Source organism: Pelodiscus sinensis, chromosome 3 (assembly GCF_052426305.1).
Source record: "Pelodiscus sinensis isolate ZL-2025 chromosome 3, ASM5242630v1, whole genome shotgun sequence".
NCBI classification, from domain to species: domain Eukaryota; kingdom Metazoa; phylum Chordata; order Testudines; family Trionychidae; genus Pelodiscus; species Pelodiscus sinensis.
The window spans coordinates 142,840,260-142,849,735 of record NC_143054.1 but is presented as its reverse complement, the minus strand read 5'-3'; positions in this window follow the sequence as shown (position 1 = coordinate 142,849,735).

Here is a 9,476-nt window from a genome sequence, read left to right as displayed (position 1 = left end):
TGCTGTTATTCCTGAAAATAATCAGCATAGCGGCATTGCACAAGAGGGTTTTTCTTGTGCAAGAAGAGGCAGTGTAGACAGCTCCTTCTGGTGCAAGAGCCTCTTCTGCAAAAATGGCGGCTCATTGGGTATGCAAATGAGGCTCAGCGATATTCTATGCTTAGCCTCATTTGCATATTTCTCATGCAATAAGCCACGAGTGTAGACATAGACCAAGCGGGGAGTGAGGAGCAGAAGCAAAGCAAGACTGGGAAAATGTTTTGCCCTGAATTTACACTCTGTTGGACTCTGGCTGCTAGGGTCAGTCTCTGCTTTTATGGGCAGAAAACCCACCCTATGAAGGAGCGTGTTTCCAAGGTCAATTGTGCCCTGCTGCATCATTATGTCAGTGCAAACCACACAGGGGAGTCACCCTTAATTTTGGTGACTGCTTTGATGTGGGGCGTTGCTGCTGTGGCTGAGCAAAGCAGCCTGTTTAGGAGAGGGACAGAGGCCATGGATTCCTTTTTCCTTGGTTACTGACACTAGTGAGTCACAGGGAAAGCCCCTCTGGGAATTTCCTGTCTCTGCTAAATTGATTCCAGCTACTCCAGTGTTCTGTGTGCCAAGGGATGAAGCAGCCGCTGCATTAATAGTGGGAGCTGCAAACTCGACAACCAAACATCTGGGACAGCCCAGGCTGCTTGGGCATCTTGTCAGGACTCCAGGGGCATCTGATATTGCCTTGTACCTACATTTTCCTGGACAGATGAGCAGGAACTGCTTGCTGCTCGTGTGCCTGAGCTATTACAACATGCGTTGTGCTTTCACTGAACTAAGTGAAGAAGGGGAAGGAGGGTGCAGATTGGGGTGCAGGGACAATGTGTACAGTGGGGGTGCTGAGAGCCATTGAACCAACCTGTACACATGGTATCTAATGGCAACCTCTTTGAGTCAGGGTGTGCAGCAGCCCCCCTAATTTTAGCACCTCTGGGTGTTGGATAGAGAGTGCAGGCAGAATTTGATCTATGGGTTGTGTTTAAGCCACCACAAACCCGATGGCACTTCCTCTTCCTATAGCTGTACACGGTACCTCAATGGCTCCACACCCCTTCAGGCACAGTTCTGCGGGACAGATGGTATCTGTTATGCTCCCTCAGCCGCACAGAGAACCCCCACATCCAGGGCCTGTCAGGCCAAGGAGGGGCTATTGGGGGACCCTAGCAAAGAGCATAAGAAAAGCTGGAAAGTCTCATTTGAAAAAAATAAAAGAGAATTCAAAAGGCCAGGGACTAGGCAAGTCTGCAGCCCTGCTGTTTCCTGTGCAGGTCTCTGTAGGAGGTGAAGGTTAAGAAGTTGGGTTGCGGCTGTGCACCTCTGAGTCATCTGGATATTTATCAGCTTTCTGTAATGGCAATATACGCTCATGTAGGGCATTGCCAGCGATCATGCAGGGCCAGGGAAGAGGCTTGTGGCTCTCTGAAGCAACTGGGACTAGGTAACACTGCCTCAGTGTAAGTCACATGGGCAATCAGAAGCTCAAGCCTCATCCGGACTGGCCAGCCAAAGTCTTTTACGCCCTCTCAGGATCTCAAAGAGTTGCAGTTCTCATTACAAGTCTCTCCTGTCCTCTGCCTAAAGCTGTTTTCCTCCAGTCTCCTGCCCCCATTAGAAATGCTTCCTTATAGCAAAAAATATTTTGACCCCTAAAAAAAATATATCCTTAGAGACACACAGAGAAATTTGAGATGGAGAAAGCCCTGTTAGGTCCCATCTTGCTCAGCCCACCTGCATTGTCCTCAAGAGCCGGGCTGGCTCTACAGTTGTGGTCCATAATGTTGATGCATGATACTAAACCTGAATCACAGCAGGGACCCTGGAATGCTGGAGCATTCCCCCTCTCCCTGAGATACAGTAGACTCAGGACAATCTCGTTGTTTGATGTTAAGTTCCATTGATTTTATGCTGCCCTCAAACCTCTTTTGGATTGGCAATGCATCATTCTACCATAAAAGCTTGACAGCTGGATTGAGGACAACAGGGATTTTTTTAACCCTGGAAGGAGTGGGCAGCAGGACTCAGGAAGAGAATGAAACTGTTGGCACTGAAGAGGGAATGAATTTCATCTCCCCATTTTCTGACAAGGGTAGAGGAGACTTTACGTTTCAGTTAATGGGGTTGGAGTCCTCATTTTCCACCCAACAACTGGCTGCCCCACTGTACGGTGTCATAATATCTGCTACTACCTCTTGCACTGATGGAAGCATGCATTAGCTGGATAATCAGTCAAATAGCCAATACTGAAATGCAATGCATTATCATTAGATTTCTGAGTCAACACCTAATTGAGATGAATGAGCCAGTTCACCCTTCTCTGCAAACTCAGTCAGACATCACTACATCATGTATACTAGTTTCATATTTTGGAAATTATTTTAGCAGCCATAAGGTATAGAGGCCTTTTTATAAAAAATGAAAACTCAAATACTGCAGCAGAATTATGCAGCCAACTCAGAAGGAAGGCAATTATGTTATAATTTATGCAGCTGCATAAGCTCACTATATATGGAGCACTGCCTACTATAGTCTGTTTCGTAGGACTTTGTGCAACCTAGTTTGAAATGTCTCAGATGATGGGACTCCCAATCCTTCTCTTGAGAGATATTCTGGCATTTAACAAAGTTCAGCTGGTAGGAATATTTTCCTGATGTTTCCTCTAACCCTCTCTTTTCCTAATTTCATCCCAATTATTCCTAGTTACAGGAGTTGGGCCCCTGACATTTTGGGGGTTTATACCCTTCAGATATTTAGTCTCCTGTAATGTTTAGACTTTTCAAAGAATCAGTACAGTTGTTCATCCCATATCTAATTCACATGTTCCAGATGCCAGCTGACAGACACATGGCTCTTTGCCATAGCAGACCTATATCTAGTTCAGTGCTTCTCAACTTTTGCCACCTCACAACCCCAAGGCTATGTCTACACTGGTGGGTTATTGCGCAAGCTTATCTTGCGCAAGAGAGCATCCACACTGGCCAGAATGCTGAGCCCTTGCGCAAGAAAGCGTGCACACTGGCGGGACGCCGTTACGCAATAACTTGGCCCCGGAACCACTTCGACCATGTCAAAAGGTCACCAGCGGCATCTGTGGGCATGTGCCGGATCCCTGCTGGGTAACACGCTTAAAGGAACCCCTGGACAGCCCTTTTCCTGCGGCTGCATGCAGAGGCACCTCATTGAGGCATCCAGACACAGAGCCATGTCCTCCAACTCAGCCTCTGAGCAAGTGCCCCTGGGCGCCATCGCTGCCTTGCTCACAGACATGGAGCCGGAGGAGGACCCCACCCAGCAATGTCCCATCACGTCCATAATTGAGGCTGTGGAGGTCCTTCTGCAAGGACCCACACTGCTCCAGGAGGAACTGGAGAACGGGCAACACACGCTCGATCAGATGCATGCAACAGCTGCACTCGAGCACCCCCACCACCGACAGGCACCTGTGGAACCACAACCCCAGTGGGGACTGGTGGGAGCGCCTGGTGCTGGGACAATGGGGCGGCCAGCACTGGATGCAGAACTTTAGGATGCGCAGGGGGACATTTCATGAGCTCTGCACCTGGCTCGCCCCTGTGCTCCGGAGGCAGGGCACCCGCCTGTGCTCCATCATCCCCGTGGAGAAGAGGTTTGCGATTGCCCTGTGGAAACTGGCCACCCCAAACAGCTACCACTCCCTGGCGACCAGTTCGGGGTGGGCAGATCCACCGTCGGCACGATCGTCCAGCAGGTAAGGCCCTCCGTGGACCACGGGCTCATCCTGGGGGAGGGAAGGGGCCAGACCGGGTGGGGGGAGGCTGTAGGGGCAGGGGGAATGCCCGCACCCAGGGAGTCATGCTGTCCCTCCTGCACACAGCCCCGCTGGTGATGGTGGTGGTGGGAAATCCCAGGGGGCAGAGGGCCCTGGCCTACATGGGGGGAGGGGTCATCAAAGGGAGGGTGAGCACACCCCAGGGGCCCATGTACACACTGTGTCTCATTCCATGCATCCCCTGTGCTCCCATATGCCCCCCTGCAGGTTGTCCACGCCATCAATGATCTGCTGCTCCAGAGGGTGATCCGCCCCCGTGATGTGGACACCACCATTGCCAGCTTCACCAGCCTCGGGTTCCTGAACTGTGGGGGAGCCATAGACAGGACCCACATCCCCATCCGGGCACCAGAGCACCGAACGGCCCGGTTCATAAACTGGAAAGGCTACTGCTCAGTGGTGCTCCAGGCGCTAATGGACCACCAGGGCTGGTTCCAGGACATTTATGTGGGGTGGTCCGGCCCAGCCCACAACGCTCGCATTTTCAGGCACTCAGGCCTGTGCCACAGGCTGGAGGTGGGCACCTACTTCCCGCAGCAGGAATTCACCATTGGGGATGTCAGGATGCCGGTCTGCATCTTGGGGGATGCGGCCTACCCCCGATGGCCTGGCTGATGCGGCCATGCACTGTCCAACTGGACCACAGCCAAGCCACCTTCAACACCCACCTGGACCGGGCCCGCAATCCTGTGGAGCGTGCCTTTGGGTGTCTGAAGGCACGGTTCAGGTGCCTCCTGACCCACCTGGACATGGGGGTGCAGCACATCCCGGAGGTCATTTCGGCATGCTATGTGCTGCATAATATTATTGAGGGAAGGGGGAAGGCCTTCCTCCCAGGGTGGATGGCAGGTGAGGGCCAGGCCTACCAGAAGCCCCAAACGGCCGCCACCTGGCAGACCAACCGCTATGCGGTGCAGGTCCGGGAAGCCCTCTGGGTGATGCTGGACCAGGCCCCACAATAGGCCGCCCCTACACCTCTGACCATAGGGATGCTCCCATGCCCCCACTTCCCACTCCCATCACCACCCCTTCCCGCCACCCTTCCCTCACTTCCCAATAAATAAAATGCACTTGCTTTATATAAGGCACTTTTATTTACATGGGGAAGGGGGCGCACTGTGGAGAGGTGGGAAGAGGGGGCCCTGAACTGGGAGGGCCTCATGTGTGTGAAGGGAGACCTCTCCCACTCCCATGGGTTCGGGGGCACCTCTGCCCCTTGTGCCGGGTCGGGGCAGGCTGCACCAGGAGGTGCCGATGTTGGGGGGCCGCAGGATGGGGCACGGGCACGTCAGGGGGCAAAGTGGGGGGAGGACTGGGCACGTCAGGGGAGGAAACAGGGGGCGGGCTGGGCAAGGCGGGGGGGCAACAGGAGGGGGCCTGGCCACGCTGTGCTGCGGCACAGGGCCCATGAGCTCCACAGTGGTTCCCAGGAGGGCGTACATGCGGTCACAGCGCTCAATGTACTGGCCCCATACCCGCTCCTGCCACTCCTCGTCGGCACAGATTTTGTTCCTGAGTGAGCGCTCCATGCACTCGATGGCACAGACGTGGCGGCGGAGAAGGTGGTGGCGGTCTCGGGTGCGCTGCAATGAGCCCTGGCTCCTCAGTGCCGGCAGGATGGGGCTGGAAGGTCCCTCGCTGGCAGGGGGTCCCACTGCAGAGGAATCAGATGAGAGTGAGATCATCAGTGACCCCTGCCCCATGGTGTTCCGGGCGCCCCGTGTCCTCCTCATGCCACCACACATGCCACAACACCTGGGGACAGGTAAGACTGGGGTCCCAGGCATGTGCTGGGGCTGGCAGCCATGTTCGTGTGCCACTTGGTCTGGCTGCACTAGGTTGCACATGCTGCGTGCTGCTGTGCAGCATGCAGCCGGGCTGTGCCATGTGCTGCGCCCCTCCACCACCCCATGGCCCCCCTGCACACTTGTAAGTGGCAGCTGCGACACTCAACAGATGATCCCTCACCAATCTCCGAGAAGATCTGGGACACATGGTGGCTGCTGTGCTGGGCTGGTGGGCTCTGGCTGCGATCCTCCTCCTCCTCCTCTTGGTGGACCAGTTGCCCTCCTGCTCCTCCTCTGCGTCTGTTGGCTGGACCACTGGGGTGGCCAAGGTTGAGTCCACAAGCAGTGGCTCCGCTGCCCCCACTCTCGCTGGCCTGCATGTAGCTGAGCCGCAGGTCTTTCACCTTGGCCTGGACCTGTTCCAGGGTCCGGGCCAGATGTCCCTGTGCGGCCAGTGCCTGGGCCATTTGGGCAAATATGTCTGCATTTCACCTCCTGGATTTGGGATTACGGAGGGCCCCCTCCTCCTCCCAGAAGTCCAGGAGGGCCTGGACCTTGGCGTTGCCCCAGCATGGAGCCCACCGCTTTGTGCCTCTGTGGGCCTGCTGCGTGCTCTGGGGTGGCTCCTGGGTGGGGCCTGAGGGACCTGGCTGTTGCTCAGCAGTGGCCATCGCTCCCTCTGGCAGCTCCAAGGGCTGCATGTGGCACATGGCTCAGCTGGCTGCCTGTGCCTTTAAAGGGAGGCTGGCTACAGGGAACCAGTGAGTGGTGATTGGGCATACGGAGCGTTGGAGAAGTCACCTGTGTTTTTTTCTGGAGGCCAATTCTTGTGCAAGAAACCCCTGCCAGGGTTCCACACTGCCCTCTTGTGCAAGAGCGCCTGCGCAAAAGAGCTTACACCTGATAGAAAACAGCGTAGCTCTTGTGCAAGGAGCTGCCTCTTATCACGCCGTACTGTACATTTACTTGCGTAAGAGTGGGTGGGCGCTCTGTGGATTCTTGCACAAGAACGGCCGTACTTGCGCAATAACCCGCCAGCGTAGACATAGCCCAAATGTGGGAAGCCCAGTGCCATCTACTCATACAAAAAGGGAGGATGGTTACAACTCCCAGCTGGAGAACTCATGTCAGGTTCATTCTTGTATTCCTTCTACAGAAATCAGTCCTTCCAGTGCCCCAAATGAGGAAGGTATATCGCATTATTATACATTGCCTTTTTTTTCCCTACAGTCTTATTTCTGACTGCTACTTATGCTGCTTTTTTGCTTAAAGGGGAGGCTGTCAAAGAGATTAAGCCCAAAATGTGACCTTCTGTATCTTTCAGTTATCCTCTGCGTTGGTGGGCAATGTCTTGTGGCATCTGCTGCTCCACCTCGCTTTTTAAATCCATCACCATGTCCAGGAGTAATTACATCAAAAAAAGTCAGCTGCTAATTGTTGTCTAACCAGGGAATCGTCAGTGTCACCCAGTGATAAGATTTATTCCCAGTGATGTTGTGACGATTACTTGGTTGGTGGACCCAATCCTGATGCTTTTTTCTAAAAGGATAGGCTGTAGCTTGAACAAGATTTAAGACTTCTCTGAATTATGGCTTCTGTTATACAAGAAATCAGACTAATTTATTACAGTAATTCTTTCTGGCTTTCTAATCTATAAACCCTAATTTACATGAGTAGTCCCATTGAACTCAATGCATCTGATTCTCATGCTGGTGTGAATCAAAGCCATTCCACTGAAGTCATGTTAAGTGAGAGGAGAATCTACAGAGGTTTATCTGCTGCCCTCATCTTTGTTGTATCTGAGCTGTTAATGGCCCAGTGGAAGAACTCTGGAAAAGTGCTCAGAGGACAGAAATCACTAGAGGCCAGACTCTGAAACTCCTACTCAAGTTGCACAGTAACTTGTCTCCCAGGTAGCCTCATTGGTTTCAGTGGAATTTCCTGTGGTGAAAAAGTATGGCAGAATCTGGCAATATATAAATATTGTATAAAAAACTATCTTTACAATCTTGCCAGTCCCAACCATTCTAACTAATAAGTCAGGCCACAAAACAGTGTGATTATTTTAAAATGATTAGATTTGTAGATCGTACAGTTCGGGGGGAGTTTCCCCTTCCTCCTTCCTGAGCCTTTAAGATACACTAAAGTCATGTTTTTAAGCTTTTCTACATTACCATGAAGGTCGGGAACATATTTATTTATTTAATGAAAGGGAAACACCGGCTATCCCTAGACTTACAATAAAATCACAGGAGTTGGCAACACTTATTATTATTCATAGCTTCACTGATTCCAAGGCCAGAAGGGATCATTGTGATCATCTAGTCTGTCCTCAGGGCAGGGGGACTGTCCATATGTTTGTGCATTGGTCAGCACCAGTGTTAATAAAGACACTGTCAATCCATCTGCAAATCTTGTTCTTCCTATTTGTACCAGGAAATGCTAAAATGATTAAAATGATTGAAGAAAGGCGTTAATTTCTCTCTTTCATCTTATTCATAGAATCATAGAACCATAGAGCTGGAAGAGACCTCAGAAAGTCATCAAGTCCAGGCCCCTGCTCTAGGCAGGACCAATCCCAACTAAATCAATCTAGCCAGGGTTTTGTCAAGCCAAGACTTAAACACCACTAGGGATGGAAACTCCACTACTTCCCTAGGTAACCCATTCCAGTGCTTCACCACCCTCCTAGTGAAATAATTTTTCCTAATATCCAACCTGGACCTCTCCCACCACAACTTGAGACCACTGCTCCTTGTTCTGCCATCTGTCACTACTGAGAACAGCCTCTCTCCATCCTCTTTGGAACCTCCCTTCAGGAAGTTGAAGGCTGCTATCAAATCCCCCCTCACTCTTCGCTTCTGCAGACTAAACAGACCCAACTCCCTCAGCCTCTCCTCATAGGTCATATGCTCCAGACCCCTAATTATTTTGGTTGCCCTCCGCTGGATCCTCTCCAATGCGTCTACATCCTTTTCATAGTGTGGGGGGGTCCAGAACTGGACACAATACTCCAGATGTGGCCTCACCAGAGCCGAATAAAGAGGAATAATGACATCTCTGGATCTTCTGGCAATGCTCCTCTTAATGCAACCTAATATGCCATTAGCCTTCTTGGCTACAAGGCCACACTGTTGACTCATATCCAGCTTCTCATCCACTGTAACCCCCAGGTCCTTTTCTGCAGAACTACTACTTAGCTGGTTGGTCCCCAGCCTGTAACAGTGCTTGGGATTCTTCTGTTGATTCTTCTGTCCTTGTTGAACCTCATCAGATTTCTTGTGGCCCAATCTTCCAATTTGTCTAAGTGACTCTGGACCCTATCTCTGCCCTCAAGCGTATCTACCTCTCCCCCTCGCTTAGTGTCATCTGCAGACTTGCTGATGGTGCAATCCATCCCCTCATGCAGGTCATTAATAAAGATATTGAACATTGGTGCATTCCTCACCATCTTGTGGACAGTCATTTTCACTGTTTTGTTGAGGGTTCATACCCTTCCACTATCCCTGAAAAAATAGGGTGTTAACTAGTCACAACAGCACTACTGAAACCAAACAGGCAATGGACCAATTATTTCAAGGTGGAGTTGAACCACCCACCTAGGGATTAACAGGGAGATTAAGCTGCTAGGCTTCTGCTCTACCAGCTCACCATGTCCACAGAGCCAATAGGCTGGGGGAGCAGATCTGAGCATGTCTGGCAGTGTCCTCTGACCAACATCCTGAAGTGGGGCTGTAGAAGACCAGTGCCTTGTTGGGGTGGAGGCTCTTTGTTGCATCTGAAAACTTAGATTAACGTACCTGGATCCGGGCAATAGCTATTTTGATAGAAGTCCTCCTGCCAAC